This window comes from Chinchilla lanigera, unplaced genomic scaffold (assembly GCF_000276665.1).
Source record: "Chinchilla lanigera isolate Chin_1 unplaced genomic scaffold, ChiLan1.0 scaffold00040, whole genome shotgun sequence".
Taxonomy (NCBI): Eukaryota; Metazoa; Chordata; class Mammalia; order Rodentia; family Chinchillidae; genus Chinchilla; species Chinchilla lanigera.
In genome coordinates this window covers 7398887-7418985 of record NW_004955441.1, presented here as the reverse complement: position 1 = coordinate 7418985, position 20099 = coordinate 7398887, and the positions used below count along the sequence as shown (strand labels likewise).

General features: G+C 37.6%; 2 long non-coding RNA genes across 3 annotated transcripts in view; both read right to left on the bottom strand.

The window, feature by feature from the left end:
• Positions 1-540: 540 nt before the first annotated feature.
• Positions 541-3406, bottom strand: LOC106149272. Its single transcript, XR_001235341.1, has 4 exons — positions 3091-3406; positions 1273-1655; positions 1009-1155; positions 541-636 (listed from the first exon to the last, which is right to left on the bottom strand). It is a non-coding gene; the product is annotated as an uncharacterized LOC106149272 (long non-coding RNA).
• A 7200-nt stretch (positions 3407-10606) lies between these two features.
• LOC102016638 overlaps positions 10607-20099 on the bottom strand; it is a 32204-nt gene continuing 22711 nt past the window's right edge. For both annotated transcript variants that reach the window (XR_001235339.1, XR_001235340.1), the window contains one exon: positions 10607-11287. This is a non-coding gene — a long non-coding RNA (uncharacterized LOC102016638). The remainder of the gene's footprint in view (positions 11288-20099) is intronic.

The following is a 20099-nucleotide window of genomic DNA, read 5'->3' as shown; positions in this document are numbered from 1 at the left end:
TCAGCAGGTGTAGAGAAATTTGGGATGGGTAGAAGAAGTTAGGAGAACTTATAAACACCTTAAAAATTAGCCTTAAAATATGTCTCCAATATGTCTCAAAATATGTTTATTTCTCTGGGATTATCGTTGACATATATGTTTAACTCAGAGTTTTGCATAAATTGTTCTTTAGAGCATGGGGATTCTTAAAATGTTATTTCAGTTATGTAAAAATGACTTCTGTTATAAATTTGAGAAATTAAAAGTTAAATGAAATTTAAAATTTTTTTCTAAGGCACAATTTCTCAGAGTCTTTGAGGCACTAATGTATATTATGTGAGGTTTTGGTTCAGGAATAATGTATATTATGAATCTGGAAAACGAGGAGGATAAATCAAGAAAAAAGTTTATGAGGCATGATAAAAAATATGGTGAGGGCTAACATGTTTAAAAATTATTACAGTAAAAGACACATTGCCATTAATCTCTCTGGAAACATCCCCCCTCACTTTGAACATACCCAGTATTCTTGTCACTTTCTGAAGCAGTCCTGGAAGTCCTCTTTCACATCTGTAGTTGCGCCGTCATGGCTGCCTCAATGTCCTGAGTCAACTCAAAATGTCCGCCTATCATAGTCACTTTGACTTTGGAGACGAGCTAGAAGTTTCACAGTGACAGATCCAGTGAATATGGTGGTCGAGGATACACCATAATGTTTTGTTTTGTTTTTTTTTTTTTTTTACAACAGTTGCACTTATAGAATGAAAGTGTGACACAGAGCAAGAGAAAACCATTTGCTCATCTCTGAGGGTGTTTCCTATTCATATCTTTCTTAAACACTCTAATGAGCCTTTACATCATTTAGAGTTCACTGTAGTGTTCCTGTGTATAAATTTGGCTCACACGAAACCCATCAAGGTCAAAAAACACAGTCTACATCACTTTCTTGTTGAATCTTGATGGATGGGCTTTTTTCACACAAGGAGAACTGGGAGATTTCCACTGAGAACTGTGAACCTTCATACTCACCTGTGTTCAAATCTGTTGTTAAACTGCTTTGAACGAAACCACAAGAAATGCTCAGATCCTCGGAAATCCTCTTAATAGTCAATTGGTGGTGCACACCTACAGTACCAGCACTCAGGAGGATAGTTGCGAGTTCGAGACCAACCTGGGCTACAAAGTGAGTTCAAAACTAGCATGAATTGCATAGTGAGAGCCTGTCTCAAAAAGACCAAAAAAAAAAAAAACAAAAGAAGTCAATTGCCTGCTTGACTGAATCATTTCACTTACATTTTCAACATTGTCTTGGGTTTTTGGTGTTTAAGGACATCTTGATTGCTCATCTTCAACCAATTCACAACTATTAGAAAATCACTCTAACCACTTATAAACTGTGTCCATGTTCACTGCAGCACCTACTACAATTTTTAACATGCTATGTTTCTGTAGCACTTTTTTGCAGTTTGCAACAAAAAGTCATATCGTTGCATTGAGTGACTGGAAACTTGTCATTTGCTGTTACTAAAATCTGATCCACTTCTCATAGTGAAGTCCCTGCCTTTCTGTCGGATGGCACCTGGCATGCAGCGGCGTTCACCATATATTTTTTATCACACCTCATATTTGATGTCACATTTGGAATTCAGTTCTTAACATACTGATGAACTTCTGGCCTGGTGAAAACAATTTGGTAAATGTTGATAGAATACCCAAATAGAGGTTGGCAGAGAACGCAGGAGAACTTTCCCAAGCAGAGACACCAAAGAAGGTGGTTTAGTGCATAGCAGGGCTTTTGTGGAACTGGAGACCCATCATTAGTTCTCCTTTTGAAATATTGTTTCACAGTTGACTTAAATTCATAGTTGCCATAAAAGCTTAATTTTTTAAATAAATTTTATTGTATGTACTTAAGGCATAGAACAATGATATAGAATATATATAACATGTATAACATATATATATCAACATATATATAACATATATATCAATATATCTATTGCCTCATAATGTGCTATCATTTGGAACTTAACGACAAAGACCCATGTGTCGAAGGCTTGTTCCCCAGGATGGGAGGCCCTGGAGCCTCTAAGAGGTGGGGCCCCATGGCAGGTCATCAGGTCATTGAGGTTGTGCCCCATGAAAGTGATAATAGGACTCTGGCCTCTCCTACTCCTCTCCTTCACTTCTTGACCATAAGATGAGTGATTCTACTCTGCCATGCTCCACCGTTACATGCTATCATAGACCAAAGTAACAGGGCCAACTGATCATGAACTGAAACCTCCAAAACTGTGAGCCAAAGTAAAGCTTTTCTTTACAAATTCTTTATCCTGGGAATTAGTTATAGCAACAGAAAGCTGACTAGCACACATAATTATCTATGTTTCCTCCCTATAATCTATTCAACTATAATCTACTCATCTAGCAAAAATCCCAAATACAGTACAATATTATTGACTATAGTCCTCATGCTCATGTGAGATCTTTTGACTTGTTCATCCTACATATTGTTCCACTTTATATCTTTTGACTGGCATCTCCCCATTTCCTCTCCATCATCCCAACCGTGGTAACCAGAATTTTCTTCTCTATCTTATCTCTGTATAGTATATTTGATGTTTTTGTAAGTTTAATTTCTTACAGCAAATGTTTGCTAAACCAAACCATGTACTATCAGCCTACGAGCTTGCCTAGGGCACTCAAAAGAGTAATATATTTCACAACAGTGGCTTAATTCTGACAGATAAAGCTGAGGTTAACCAGCTAAAACAACTAGAGAAAAATTCAGTCTGGATTCTTATATATATAAAGTTTGGCTTGAAATTGCTTAATTGATATTCAGCGGCAAATAAAGAGAATAAATTACAAGCATACCTCCTAGGCCCATCACTTTATACTTCCTTTCCCTAACCCCTCTTTTTCTTTTTCTGCCTTAACAGAAAATAGTTCTGCCTGGTTTGTTAAGTGTTTCCTTTGCCTCTCTGGATAAAACTAGTAATCAGTTGGGTCTGGGTGGTGCATTTATCATCTGGGCAAATTTTTCCAAATTTATTTCCTATCTCCAACATATTGAAGAAGCAAATGGAAAGTTTATGAGCAGATACGTACTGCAGCTTCCTCGGATAATGTAGCCACTGAAAACACGTTTCAGAAGCAATCACATCAGTCCCATGCATCAAAGAAGCAGCTCATGGTGATCAGAGAAGCTGGGTGCACACTGCGAGGAAAGGCATGACTGGAAGAAGTTATAGGTTCCTAAAATATTTCATGTTCAGCTGAATTTTAAAAAACCCATTTCCATGTCTGTTATTTTACTATCAGTGGTGAAAAATAATAGCTTCCTCTCAGAAAGTTAAAATATTCTTATAAAGCGATTGTCCACTTCCAGAACTAGTAATACATACAATTGCATCCACATGCATTATTCTAGAATCATTTTCATTCATTATAAAATGAACAAGAAGGGAAATCTGAAAGTGATTAGGCAGATATAATTTGATTGCTCAATTCCAGACAATTCACTCTTCTCACTCTAAGAAATTTATTCTAGAAAGACAGTGTAACAAAACCAAGTACTATATACAGCAGGAGGTTACCCTAACATCATGAAAGATATCTAAGTTTTAGTAACAGGGAGATGTTAAGTAATTTGTTAAAAACATAAAGTTGTATAGAAGTTTTTAAGATATAGGGATAGAAATAGTACACATACTGAACATAAGACAAGATGTATAATTCTTAAACTCTAAAAGAACATGTACATATATGGATACACTTGGACATGAATCAAATCACTAGGTAATATTTACTTATAAATATAAATATTTACTTATAAATAGGACATTATTCGAGGCATTGGGGATTTATTGCTGTTTTTGTGAAGATGTGTATAGCACAGTAGCTGTCTTAGCATCCTACATTATCCTTGGGGGCTCATTAGGGTTGCATTTCTTCAAAAATTATACCATACCCATACACATAAATTTCACTACTATATATCTAAAATTTACTACTATATATCTAATATAATTTAGTATGAATTTACAATTATCTGTGTGTAATAATTGAGACATACTTATATCCTGCCAAAATTTTATTTTTTATCTGAAATTCAAACTTAACTGGTCTTTGAGGAAAAATGTCTAATAGAGAACTGGAAAAACAGTGTAGTGTTTAAGAAGAAAAAAATATTTAAACTCTTGTGCCCTATCTTTTTATTTTGTACCAACAAAGGATAAGTTGAACCTTGTTTGTCACAATCATTATGGAATTCTCCATATCTAGTGATGTTTCACACCAAGACCAGCTCACCCAGGAATACCTTTGACTGAGACTTTGAAGCTTAGCATGTCTAGACATGACTAGCGTAGAATAAATGGTTTTGTCCTACACATATGGCATTTTGTGAAGAAATGACTATAGAGATTTTATGAAGAAATAAAAATTTGAACTGTTTTCCTCAGATGATAAGTAACAGGTGCTTAGACTTTTTGGACACAGCTTAAATGGAGAACATAAAGATAAAAAATGAATGTTTCTGTCATGTCAGCCTTAAAAATCAGTGCATCTGTATGAAAACAAGCTCTTGGTAGCTATACTTCATGACATTGCTACAGGAGGCAGAACAGTTTGCAGAAATGGGATTATCAGAGCAACATTAGAATTTAATATAAATATTGGCATCTCTTCAAATTTCAAATATTTTCTTCCTTAACCACACCCTTCATTGCTCATCAGAATCTTTAATGGGAAGAAATCATCGTAAAAACTGTCTTGAAATATAGCAGACGACTTGGAAGGCAGGCAATAAAGTACCTCATTTCACAAATTAGATGGAGGTACTGACAGGTTAAATAAGTTGTTCAAAGTCACATCTAACTTCATGGCTTCCCTTTAGAAGAAATAATTGAAAATTTTTCAATTTTCATTTTTCTTACCCGTGCAGAAAGGTGATTGAAGACCAGCCAGCAACAGAGCAGACTGATGTAGCAGGACTAGAGGATTCAGGGTAGGTAAAAGGCAAAAGACAAGGGTACTTCGGTAATTTTTAACATGTCATTTTAGCAATATTTAAAGATGAATTCAAGGATTATAGTGAGTAAATACATATTGATTGCAATTGAAAATAGAAAGAATATTTGATTATAAACTACACTGATTTCCATTTTACAAGTCAGTAACTCTTTGCTTAGCTAGCCTACCACTTGGCTCTCAGGTGACGGTGTTTACGGATGTATACTGAAGTGTGGTTTTTAATTTTTTTAATTTAAAAAAATAATTTGGATGTAACCTATCAAACAAATGAGCAAAAACAAATCCCCTATCGATTTTTTTTTATTTTTTTACCTCCACGAAAGATCAGCTGGAAAAGCTGGAAGCTAAGAAATCTAAACAATCTAAACACCTCTCTTGGAAAAAATGGAAGCTTAAAATGGGTGGATGGTGACAGTGTTATCTTGTAGCCTTTCGTAATAGCTTAACTATATACCAAAAGCTAGGCTATCACTAAGAACCCAAAGTAAAAAAGCTTGCACACAGAATCGTAATCCATTGTCAGATAAAATGGGAAAGTAATATTTCCATAGTAGTTTGACAGAGCTTTGGAAATTATGAACCAGGGGATGGTTTCTTTCCTGGCACCTGAAAATGTTATAGAATAAAAATACAACTACTCTTCCTTCATCCAAGACAAAACTATCTTGCTATAATCAATGGGAGAAGATAGATTCATAAAACACTCGCACTGTGTTTTGGTAATTTTAGTCGCCTTTTCAAGGGAAGGGTGGCATCTTGTGGCACAAATACAACCTGCTCAGTCAGTGTACTTCCCCTGTAGAAAATGCCATCCGGATCTGAGCAACTAAACACACTTTAAAATGTCTTCTGCCTCTAGAACGAGCCCCTCTCCTGCCCTTTGGTGACTGCAGTGGCTGCCAGAAGCATGAAAACAGTGGGTGGAAGGTTCTTGGCTTCTTACACACAACCTGACAGCCAAACCACTAAAACAAGAAGCTTCCTGCGCAGCTGGGGCTGCCCTCTGCCCCGCTCCACTCCACTTCAGGAAGCAGGAGGACCCCGCTCTTCAGATTTCCTGATATTTTCCTTTCCTCCCTAAGGCAGGGCAAACCACCAACCATTCTTATAATTACAGTCACAGGTATTTTCCTTCTTAAAACACTTCACCTACTTCTGGAATAGAGAACAGTTACTGTGGATTGTTAAAAATTTTGTGATAGCATTTTTCCAAGTTCTATTTACTTTGTAAGTGATACATAATAATTGTATGTATTTATAGGACAAGGTATACTCTGCACTGATCAAATCAGGGTAATTAGCATATTCATCCCCTCAAATATTGATCATTTCTTTGTGGCGAGAGCTTTCAAAATCTTCTTTTCTGGCTTTTGTACTATATAATCTAACGATGTTAAGTATAGTTACACTGCTATATGATAGAACGTCAGAATTTATTTCCCTTGTTGAACTATAACTTTGTGTCTGTTGATCAACTATTACCCCGCCCTCCTCCTCCACCATTTCCTCCCATGTTTAGTAACCGACATTCTGCTACCTAATACCAGCATCAGTGGTTTTAGATTCCGCATAGGAATCAGACCACGTAGGAATTTGTTGTTCTGTGCCTGGCTTGTTTTACTTAGCATGATGTTCCCTAGGTTCACCCATGTTGGTGCAAATGGCAGGATTTTGTTCTTCTTTATGGTTGAATAATATTCCATTGTGTAGAGATCCTACATTTCTTTTTCACTATTCATCCATTGATGGTGTGAAAGGATGATTCCCTTCATGGCTATAGGGAATAAGCAATGAACTGCTACAGCACACGTGGGGGTGCAGATGTCCCTTGCCCACACTGATTTCATTAATGACAGAATTTTAAATGCAGTGCTGGAAAGGAAAAAAGCAGTACACACTCGGAGCCATAAGAGAAGTAAAACTGTTTGAAAAATGTTTACTGGATACCAAAGGTAAGAACTGTGAAATTATCAGTAGTTTGGTGATTGTTAACTTTAATTGTAAATATTTGGCTTCCCAAAAGATCTAGTTATGGAGTTAGGGGTGTTTTTTAACCTTATCAGTAACACACAAGGTGGAGGTCACACTGAGTTTTCTCGTCATCCTGACATCATGTTACCCAATATAACAGACACACAAGTGCACAATGCAGTAATTCATGCAATTAGCTCTAGTTAACCTCTCATATCAAAGCTGACAGGGTATGAACACATCTAAAGGCTTGCAAAGGTATTTTAAGCCATGGTTGCTAGTGCCAGGAGTTTGAAATTTCTCCTTGGTCTCCTTTATAAAACTGTCATTAGTATATGACTTGTTTTATCAGCTGATCACTTCAATTGCTTCTCAGCCTTTTGGCTAAGATCAAGTGCAATATACATCCTGTATGTGTGACATTTCCCCATGTCAGGAAATATAATGTCAACACATGGTTTTCTATGTAGATGTATTCACGATTTTAAAATCTCCCCAGTTGTTAGGCATATAGGTACTTCCCTTTGTAAGTAACACCGTGTACATTTTGTGAACATTCTTAACTTTCTAGGGAAATTTTCCAAAAATTTATATGCTGCTAAGTAAAGCAACATTTCTATTTTATGAGTTTTTAAATATATTGCCATATTGATAATCTAAAATATTAGACCAGTTTATGTTCCTTTGACCAATGCTTCTACACAAATTTTAATTCTACTGCTTTGTAAATCTTGGCATTTTGGTGGGTAAAAACCAGTGTCTCATCACTTAAACAGGAATTTGTATGATTTCTACTGCATGAAGTATTTATCCATTTTACTCCATAAGAATTTATCTTGTTCATACTTATTCAACCCTTTGTTCACTTTTCTATTACTTATTAGAATAATATTTGTTCATTGTCTTGGTATGTTTTAAGAAAAATCAGCTCTTGATCATATAAGAAAAGAATATCTCAACCTTTTCCTCTCACCATCCTTCCAACCCCAGGAAATGCTATCTTCACTCTTCCTTTCCACTGGCTACAAACACTAGTTACTGTCACCTTTCACTCAAAGCCTTTATCCAGTCCACTTGCACATACAACTGGCACGACCTTCAGAATACACTCAGAATCTGGCCAGTATTTACCTCATGCACCCAAGGCTATATTCTTTATCTAAATCATTATTACTTCTTCCCTAGTCAGTACCTGTACATTTATCTACAAAGCAAGTAATGATGTGTTATCAAAAGGACAGAGATGAGAGCACAGTGGACAAAGACAGAGATGACAGAGATGAGTACACACCTGTAATGCCAGCTGCTGGGGAAGCTGAGGTAGGAGTATTACAAGTTCAAGGCCAGCCTGGGCAACTTAGTAAGACCTGGTCAAAATTTAAAAAATAAAATAACTTAAAAGGACTGGGAACACAGTTCCGTGTTAAAGTGCTTACCTAGCATATGTAAGGATTCAATCCACAGTACCACCACATAAAACAAATACAGAAATATTATAATTTATGTAACTATTTCTCTATTGTTCATTAGCTTGTTTCTAGTTTTTCAATATTAAAAATAAATAGCGTTAAAATGCTCTAGTCACAAAAGGTATTACATGATTCAATTTACATGTGTTAACCAGAGTAATTAAATTATAGAGAAAATGCAGGAATCAAGAGTTGACTTTTAGAGCCTTGGAACAGCAATGAGAAAAAAGAAACGAAGACAGTCCTCAACACACACACACTGGGGTGGGAGAGCATGAAAAACAAGGCAACAAAATGCCTCCAAAGACTCCAAACTCTCCCAAAGTAGATCCAAGGGGTACCCGTGGAGAGGAAGTCAAACACCAAAGAGCTGAATTGCATGAAAAGATTTAAAGAGGAAGCAAAGAAACTCAATAAGCCCAAAGAGGATATAACCCAAAAGATACCAGAGCTAAAAAGCAAACTGATCAATGTGGATATGAAATAAACAAATAACAAATGAGAAGAGCTGATGAAAACTATTCAAAACATGAATAACAAATTTACCAAAGAAATAGACTCTATGAAAATGTGTCAAAGAGAAATCCTGGAGATAAAATTGTATTGAATACTGGAACTGCAGGAATGACTGATGTAAGGAAAAAGTCTCAGATCTTGACAACAAAATGCAAACACATGGTGATATAATCAGAGATACTTTAAAAATGAAAAGAGAGCAAGGGTTTATACAATCTCAATAAAAATAGCAACAGCGTTCTTCACAGAACTAGAGAAAATAACCCTCAGATTCATATGGAACAAAAAGAGACCCAGAATAGCAAAAGCAATCCTAGGCAACATGAGCCAAGCAGAAGACATCACAATCATGGATTTTAAGTTATGTAACAAAGCTACAGTGATTAAAAACAGCATGGTACCGACGTGAAAATAGACATTCTGATCAACGGAATTGAATAGAGGATGCAGAAACAACCCCAAACACATTCAGCCACCTGATCTTTAACAAAGGAGCCAAACACATATGCCGGAGGGAAAACAGCCTTTTAGCAAATGGTTTTGGGAAAACTGGCAATCCACATTCAGAAAATTTAGTCTATACCCATATCTTACACCATGTGATAAATTAAAATCAAAGATCAGAAATATCTAACTTGCTGGAAGACAAAACAGGTAAAACTCTAGAAGACATAGCATAGTGAAGACTTTCTGAAAGGACCCAATTGCACAAGAAATAACATCAATAAATCAACAATTGGGTTTGTATCAAATTAAAAAGCTTCTGCACAGCAAAGAAAACAACCAACAGAATGAAGAGACAGAATGGGTATAAAAACTTTGTCATCTGTTTTGCACAGAGGACTAATATCTAGAATATATAAAGAACTCAAAAAGTTGGACCTCCCAAAATAAAAGACTCATCAAAAATGGGCAACTGAAATGAACAGAAACTGCTCAGAAGAAATGCAAATGGACAATAAATGCATGAAAGACTGTTTAACATCTCTGGCCATCAGAGACAGGCAAATTAAAACATCACAGAGGCTCTCTCTTACTCCAGAAAGAATGGCTATGATCAAGAAATCAAATAATAAATGCTGGTAAGACTATGGGACAACAAGGAACCCTTGTACATTGTTGGTGGGAATGTAAACTATTGAATCACTGTGGAAATCAGTATGGAGATTCCTAAAAAAGCTATAAACAAGAATTCTACCCAACCTAACTATTCCCTTTCCAGCTTGTCTTCTTAAAAATGTTAAAGATATCATATTATAGTTATACCTAAAACCTGTTTATACCTATACTGTAGCAGCACAATTCACAATAGCTAAATCTTAGAAGCAGTCCATATATCCATCAACAAATGAATGGGTAAAAAATGTGACATTTATACTCAATGGAGTAGTATTGCCATGTAGGAGGATAAACTTCAGACATATGTAGACAAATGGATGCACCTGGAGACCATGTTAGGCGAAGTGAATCATGCACACAACATTGCATGGTTGCTCTTCTATGAAAAACAAGTATGAATAAATTAAAGAGAAAAGTAAAAGGTAGATCATAAGATACCAGGACATGGGTCTCTTGCAAGTGGAAAGGAGAGCAACAAATGGAGAAGGAGAAGCTAAATGAATTATCGTGTTTTGTACATACACCAGCTCACCATGGTGAACATAATCATTCTGTATTACACACACATACTAATGAGAACAACAGTGAAATTTTAGCTTGGTCAGTCTCAGCCATTTGCTAGACATCTATAGTTGTACATGGTATAAATAATAGGATCACTCATAAACATTCGTTTTTATTCATCATCTAACGTCCAGAGGCTAAATCAATAAATTCTAAAAACAGGATTAAGGAACTTCTACTGGTTGGTGTTTAAAACAATTTTAATGTGAAAAATAATGAATGAATGAATAAAGATCATATGTAAATATGATCTTTCATCCCAATTTGCATGTTAATACTATGGCCTGTTCTCCAGTGTTACCACCTGCGCAAAATGAGTCAATCATTATTTAATAAGACTTGGATGCAGTGCAACAACTTATACTGTAAAATGGAATTAGCACATTTGATGATTATCAAGACTGTAAGCTCAATAAATTGAAAAGTTCCATCTGTTACCATTAACTTTCACCCTTACATGAAGGAAACATAAAAAAGGAAAAGGCTCTGGTGAGCTGCTCCAAGTGGTTACACGGAATGAAATTTCCAGTTTGGCAGGAACTCTGTGCTATTCACTTTTATATCACCCACAGTGACTTGTGTGTAGTAGGCGTCCAATTAACATTCGTGGAATTTAATCAAAGTTTCTTTTTCTGTAAGTAAAAATGTCATAATCATTATTCAATACATTACAAACATTTATTATCAAATATTTTTTAAAAGCTGATTAACTTCTAGCAACTTTCAGTATCCACGACAGATATAATAACAAAAAATAAATGAAAGGGGGATTGATTGCACTTTACTGCACAAGAGGTCAGTGGTCAGTTGTAGGGCACAGAATGGCTTAGAATTATAGATACATTGGAATCCATCACTAATAATTTAAGACAATAAATTAGAAGCAGCTAAGACAGCTATGTTAACTGAAACACACTCATACCCGGTAACTATAAATGAGGAAAAGAAAATTGTCAATTATTAAGTGAGAAATCTGAATAATATGCTAACTACTGCTACTATTTGTCTTTTACAGTGAAGTGCCACAATTGATGTATAATGATTGAGGAAAAAGTTCTATATTAGATAATAGATAATGCATAATCAAATGATACAATTATTCAAACGTAACACAGACTCACTTGCTAACAACCTAAACTTCCAAAAGGGAAGATATAAATAGTATAAACTGCACAATGGCAAACTATGAGGGTTAGGGCTGAGCATGCAAAGGAAAGAAAAATTAAAAAGATGTGGACTGTGAAGACAGTTTGGTAACACTCCAGGTAAAGGAAAGATCGAGAAACTTCATCAGGTTGGCCAATGCATAGTCAAGAATTAATGAGAGACGTAACTGGAAAGGTAGTTTGAAGCCATATTATGGAAGATGACCCTCACAAAATAAAGTTTTTGTTTTACTTTAAGGTAAGGTGGACATTTCAGAGAAATAGAGGGATTTTTGAGGAGGGAAGTAGCAGGACTGGAAGGGTTGGTAATGAGGTCTAACAATATTTGACTCTGCTACTCAAAGTATATTTCAAGACCAGCAACACTGACATCTAACTGCACAGCTTGTTAGAAATACACTCTCAGGCCCCACCCAAGATGACTGAATCAGAATCTGCATGTTGCCAAGATCTCTGGGTAACATATAGAACGTTGGTATTTGAGAAGAATGGGTGTAGTATGGGGGAAAGAGTCCAGAAACTGCAAAACAATTAACAGCTCATTGCAATAATACCAATAGTAACGAAAAGCATAACAATACTACTGCCATGCCCCACTTATCCATCAGTATCCCCCAGATCAGCCCGAGATACATCTTACATTAATCAGTGGGGTGAAAACATGATATTCATTTGGTTCTTGACCCTTTCTTTTTGAAACCCCAGATAAAATACCTAGTTTCAATCCATTCTACCATTTCCCTTTTCTCCACCTACTAAGCTCCCAGCTTCCCTTGAACCAATTTTATAATCCAAATATGTGAAGATTTTTTTCCCTATATTGTCTAGAGCAAATCCTTTAGCTGAAGCTAAGAAAATGGTTCAAAGAAACGTTGAAAAGCATTTTAATAAATTTCAGGTTTTAGTATACCAATACATTTATGGCCATGCATTTTATGCTACTAGAAACCTATTTTATTGGATGAACAATTTTATTTTTCATTTTCATGGCTTGTCAGTTCAGATATCACTTTGTCAATAAAATATCTGAAAATTTAGAGGGGAAAAACAGTCATCATCTATGTCACTATGTTCCACTCAAACCCAGTCTCCCTAGTAGCCAGATTTTTCTAAGGATTCTGCTTTGTTGAACACACCAGGAGATATTTTGAGCTACTTTTCTCATTAAATAGAATATTTTATAGAGGATTGTACTTTATAAGCTGTTATACCAAGGAGATGTTCACTAGGTCTATTACCCCCTACATACACTGCCCAAGTGTAATGCATTTCCCATTGTCCCTTACTTTTGCACATGCTGTTCCCCCTTCTAAGACATGCACTCAGGGATCCCAAACCCTGTTCCCATGGACCAATACTAGTCTGTGGCCCATCAGGAACTGGGTAGCACAGCAAGAGGTGTATGGCTTAGGAGCAAAGTTTCCTCCATATTTACAGCTGCTCCCTGTTTTTTTGCATTACTGCCTGTTATAGTTTGGAGTTTTGCAAGGGGAACAATAAAATACAAGATATATATTTTATGATTATTTATAATAGTCACCCAACAAGTCATATACAAACAGAGTGCGGGAAATCTGTCCACACACTAAAGACCAAGGAATCCAGCTGAGAATCCAATTATCCTGCATGAGTCCAGCTGAAGACCTAGAGCCCATAACAATGCCTCCCACGAGTCCAACTGGAGGCCTAGAGCCCAGGACACTGCCTCATGAAGGCCTGTTTCACAGATCTGCACTGGGAAGGTCCAAAGCGGTGGAATCTAGAAAGTCTAAGCCAGCAGCATAAAGGATCTGTGCCAACAGGCTGAGGGATCTTTGATGCAGTCAAGAAGCAGTGCTCAAAGTAAGAACTAGGACACTTCCAAAAAAGAACCACAGCCATCCTCAGCAACAGTGAGGTCCCGAGCTCCTCCAATGATGAGGAAAGCTAAATTCCCATCAGGAAAGCCAAAATGACAATCTTCTCCAGGAGACTGAGCAGTGAACCATCTTTCCCTCTGGAGCCAGGAAGCAATGCTCAAGGTGAGGACCAGAGCTCCCCCAGAATGAACTGAAGCCATTATCAATGGTAATAAGGTTCTGAGCTCCTCAGACAATGAGAACAGCTGAGTTCATTAGGAAATCCAGCATGACAAGCTCCTCCAAGAAAACCAAGAGCTCCTTATAGCTTCTAACAGCACCCAACAGCTTCTCAGCTACCAACAGCCTCTAAACATCTCCAGTTCTGCCTCTTATGCTGTTGACCACAATGCTCAGGCGGGCCTCCCAAACCCAGCACACTTACTCAGTTCAGCGGGGTTTTACAAATTGACCACCAACTGTCAATCCACTACACTGCCTGAGCTTCACCACCTGTCCGATCAGCAGCAGCATTAGATTCTCATAGGAACACAAACCCTACTGAGAACCGAGCATAGAAGAGATCTAAGTACCTCATTCTTTAAGCCATATGGAAACCACCAGGAAACCAATCGCTAATCCTCAAAAGGTTTAAGATCACTACAGATGGACCATTGTAGAGTAACTCCATAGCCCCTACAATAAGACTCATACTCTACCTGGTAATCAAAAAATATTAATATAACTAGAAGTGTATTTTAGCAGAAAGAAAAGATGAAGAAAGTCATTGTAGTTAGAGTTTGCAAGGGAATTGATTTAGCGCAGGACACATAGTTTATAGGAGTATTTTATAATATTCACCCAAAATGTCAAATGCAGAGGAGTGCATGTCAATGGACCAGAGACCCAAAGAATCTAGCTACAGACCTGGATCCCATGGTAATGTTCTCCACGAGTCCAACTGGAGGGCTAGAACCCACAAGAACATCTCATGCAAGTCTGTATCAAGGATCTGCACTGAGAAGACCCAAAGGTCAGTGGTGGTATAAGGGCACACTTTTAGAATAGCAGGCTTGTAGGCATATTATGGCAAAAGTTAGAAATCAATTAGAGGGCTGTGACCACAGGCTCCTGCTTTTTGTCATGCAGTTAGTGTGCTAAATTCAGTTAAGCCTTGACTGTCTGAACCCAGTGTTATTCTTTAACAATCTGACAGGTCAAGGTAACTATGTTTCCTTTAGTGAAAAGAATATGCATTAATTCCAATTTGCTTTAAGGGCGTCACATTTGGGAAAGACTGGCCCAGTCCAAGGACTCATTTAACTTTGCTTGCCCTGCACAAACACTCTCCCCTTGTGCCCAAGATGTTCTTACACAATGATAAACATTTCCTTTTAAGTTTGCTAAAATCTGCCTTGCTCAATGTACATAACCAATCATGTATTCACCTGCTACCAGCTTTGTGTTTCCTGCTTACAAGCTATATTTAAACTCCATACAAAGCTGACTCAGGGCCAATGATTTGAAAACTCATGGGCGTTAATAAAAGTTGCTTTCTGAACTCCTCAGCACACAAAGTCTTCCATTCTGTTTTCTGCAACAGTACAGGCTAGGAAGTCTGTGCCAGCGGGATGAAGGTTCTGTACTGGAGCCAGAAAACAACACTCAAGGTAAGGACCAGAGCTCCCCCGAAAAGAACCACGGCCATCCTCAGCAACAGTGAGGTCCTGAGTTCCTCCAGTGATGGGGAGGCCAAGTTCATATCAGTGTGACAAGCTTCTCCAGGAGAATCAACAGCACACCATCTTTACTCCAGTTCTCCTTTTATGCTGTTGGCAACAATCCTCAGGTGGGCCTTCTACACCCAGAACCATGCTGACTAAGTTCATCTGGGTGTTATAAGTTGACCATTAGTTAATCCACCACAAAAGGAGAAAAGCAACAAATGTCATTCAATAATATTAGAAATCTCCTTCAAAATGACTATGTGGTCATGTTCTCTTTTGAAAATGGGTTGTTTGATGAAATATCCCTTACTGTTCTATGATTAACCTATAACATGACGACTGGAACTTACCAAAGTGCTTCATTTCTTTTATGCATTATTAACAAAAGACTTTACTTTCAAAAGGTTTTTATCTGACACTAGTTTCCTTATATCTGTACTAGTGCATTGTCTACAATTGTATTCAATTGCATTTCAGGCAGCTGTTTAACTTGCAACACAAATCCCATCAGAAAATACAATGTTATTAGCAGAGATAGTTTTATTTTCAAACCAAGATCTTATTGGATTGGAATACTAAATACAGAATTTTAATAAACAATAGATGTTTCCCAATTAATCCATTGATAGAGGTATTTTAAAAATCAATAGATTTTCAAAAATGAATTCCCAGTTGTATTAGCTTGAAGCTGTTATAGTAAAAGTAAAATGACTTTTCAGAATAAATTATGGAAATACTAATCTACAATAAAAATTATACATCTTGTATAGCTGAGATGATCTGCATCTTATTCCCCAAAAATGTAATGTACATATGACAATGATAATGAGACAGCTGAGTACTGAACGATGGTGCTCACCCCTGGAATGATCACAATCCACTGCCACAGGTGGATTACAGGAAGTAGTTTCAAGATGTCTCTCAAAGCCCCCCCTTCCTTCAAATGCAATTATTACCTAAGGACAAAAAAGTTGTTTGCCTGTCAAACGCAAGGCATACACCAAATGAAGGAGTATCTCAGTTAGATGGAAAGATGATAGATAGATGATTAGATAGAATAGAGCAAAACGCCCAGCTTGCTGTAGATATTGAGGGAAAGGGAACAAAATATACACACTGTGCAAAATTAATTTCATCTCTCTTTAAACTTTTATTTCCACTAATGGTAGAAAAATATTTTTAATTTTAAACTAAATCCTAGTTGTGGACAAAATCAGTCTGTCTTGGGTAATTTACTTGATCACGGGGACAGGTGCTCAGTAAGGTGTGCTAGTGCCTCGCATTTTCCTAAAGTTCTTACCACTGGAGCTTCTTCCTTCTTGTCCAAGCCCCTCTGAGGCTCTGCTCCTTTCACATCTCTGATCTCTCCTGGAATGGGGGAATGTGTGGCTGCTTTTTCTGTACCTTGCAGGGCCTCTGTGAAGCCTACCTTTCCAAAGCACTACAAAACTACTGCCTGTGCAGCACCATGTCATTCTTGCACTGTAGTGAACTACAAATATAGATTGTCCCAGACTAACCAACCAAAGTAGGCAGACATGCCCATGTGTTTATCCTTAGAACCTGTGAATCTGTTACTTGGCATGGGGAAATAAAGTTTCCTAATCTGCTGATCTCAAAATGGAAAAATCCTGAATTATCTGGCTGAGTCCAAAGTATTCATAAATGTCACTGAAAGCAGAGCCAAGGAGGCATACGGAGCAACAGAGTCAGAACGATGCAAGGCAAGAGCAAATCAACCAGACCTGTGTTGTCTGTGGAGAGAGGGGAAGGAGCTACAAGCCAAGAAACTTGAGCAGCATCTGGGACAGTGGTGGGGAACCTATGGCACGTGTACTACAGCGAGTTATTTGTTATCACTGAAACCTCTAAAAGGTTCACCATCACTGATGTGTGATCTGGAAAAGATAAGAAAATGGAATCTCCCTGGAGTTTCCAGAAAAGAACACAGCCCTACAAATGCCTTGATCTCAGATTGGAGTCCCATTTCTGACTTCTAACCTTCGGAAATGTGACTTGGAATTTTCAAACTGCTAAATGTGTGATAATCCTATAGCAGCAGTAGAAAAAAAAATACACTACCTTTCTTCTATCCTGTGAAAAGCCAGGAGCAATTCCCTGAGGCCCTAGAACCTCCCCACACATTAACCACTTGTATCACTAACCCTTCACTCCTAACCCTGGATACTGCCACACCTTTCAGCACCTCTCAATTTCTCTCTTCCCCATCAGAACAGGAAAGAGGGCAAATTCTTTGACTGGCTTCCCTTCAAGCATCTCTCTACTGCAGCAATAAAATCAGCATTCCAACACCCAAGTTTCTTCTTGATATTTAAAGGAAGATTTTAGAATTTAGAAATCCCTGTTCTCTCCCTTCCACATCTAGTTTTCAAAACTATAATCTCAAGGCAAAAAGACAAAATTCATGTGATCATCTCAATAGATGAAGAAAAGGACATCTGACAAAATTTAATATCCTTTCATGATAAAAAAAAATACTTTCAAAAAACTAGGTATAGAGGGAGTATACTTAAACATAAGTAAGTCCGTGTATGATAAATCCACAACAAGCATCACACTGACTGTGAAAAGTTGAATAATCTTTTTTCAAATTTGGTGAAGTTGCAGGATGCAAACTCAACATACAAAAATCACTCACATTTTAAAATATATTACAACATTTCTATATACTAATAAAAAACTTTTCAGGAAAAAAAATTAAACAGTAAATTTTCAAAGTAATGCATATGACAATCAGGTCAAATAGCCATTCCACAAAGTAGCCTCATTTTTCAAGCCAGAATGCAGAGGGAGGAGTGAAGTGCAGGGGACAACAATGCACCCTTACAGATCACATGCCCAGGGACTCACCTTCCACCAGGCTCCACCTTCTAACAGTACATTTAGCTACTGAACTCATCAAGGGATGAATCTACAGATGGATTCAGCGGTAAGTGATAAGCATAGCATCCATGATGATTATACCACCCCCATGATATAGTAACCTTCCAAACACATGAAATTTTTATGGAACATTTTAGATCTAAACCATAACATTCTGCCCTTGCTCCCCAAAAGACTCATGCTCATCACATCATGCTAAATATACTGAGTCCATTTCTAAGATTCACCGAAATCTTAATGGCCCTAACATTGCTCAAATGTCCAAGTCCAAAGTCTTCTGTGAGACTCAAGGCAAATTTTAGCTGTGAACTGTAGTTCACAGCTAAAAATCAAAAATAAAGTTAAATATTTCCAACATACAATGGTACAGTTTAAACCTTCCCATTCCAAAAGGGAGGAATAAGGGAAGAGACAGAAATCAGATAAAAGCAAGACAAAAACACAACAGGACAAACATTAAATCCAGTGGCTCCACGTCCGGCACCTGGGTGAATTTGTGGTGTGATGTGTACTGCAAGGGCTCAGACAGGCACACTCCTGGGGCACTGCTGGCTGCAGCACTAGTGCCTCTGCCTTTGGGTGGCTCAGCTTACTGTCTATGAATTTCCTTTATAGGTGTTCCATGCTTCAACTTTCTGGGTTCTCCACTGCACTTTCACCATCACTCTCACAACCTTATACACTGCCTTCTCAGAGGCACACTGCCTAGCCTCCCGGGACTTCCTCTGAAATCCAAGTGGAAGCCTTCCTGACCCCACAACTCTTGCATTCTATGTTCCTGTAAGATTAGCACCACATGAATGATGCCCAGATCTGCTGCCACTTCAAGCAGTAGCCAGGGCCCCTTGGCCTTTGAGTGTCTGGATGGCTGGTCATGATGAAATAAATCCTGGGGAATCAGTTCCTTAGGCAGTCCTTGAGTAGGGGCCCAGTGGCTCTCTTCTCAAGTGAAAGCTTTACAGTTTTGTACACATGAGCGTGTAATGGGTGGGGCCTTGCTGATTTCTGAGATGCCTTCAGGCTATCTCAATAATAATACCTATAATTTGGTGAAAAGTATTTGGCTTCTTTTTAATGCTAACCTTTACAGCAAACCAAGCTCTCCTGCTCCCCAATGTTACAGATGCCTCAATTGCACCTCAGTTTCTGCTGATTAATAATGGTAGTAAGAGGCTATGGAATGTAAGTCTCAATTTAAGGTTCTAAAATATGAGAAGAAAGTGTCTCACTAATGTGGAAATATGCTAAATGAAAAGAGCAAGGTACAGTGGAGTATATAAAGCAAATAGTCATTTTTGTAAATATGAGGATAAAGAATGTTATATATAACTGTGGTTGCATAGAATTTATTGAAAAGAATCTAAAAATATACAAAAACACACACACATGCACACACACACTCACACACAATCTGTTTCCTGGGGATAAAAATTGGATGTGGAATAGGCTGGTAGAATGGGATGGGATGGGAAGAAGAACTTCATTGTGTAGCTTTTGTGCCTCACAAATTTTAAACAGTGGAAATGTCTTACCAATTCAAAACATAAACACACTAAAAATTTATAGATTTTGTTTTGGTATTTTGAAAACACACTTGGAAGCAAGGTATCCTTTTATTCTTGCCACAAATTAAAGCAATAGACTTCCACCGCCACGGTTCCCAGCTGAAACTTGTGGAGAGAGCCAGTTATTTCCCATCTAATTCCTGAGGGCAGAGCGGGTGACCCAGGACCCTGCAGACATTACAGACTGACTCTCTGCCCTCCCTGCACTTGTGGCAGAGAGGAGGTCCTCACTCAGAAGCCCCAG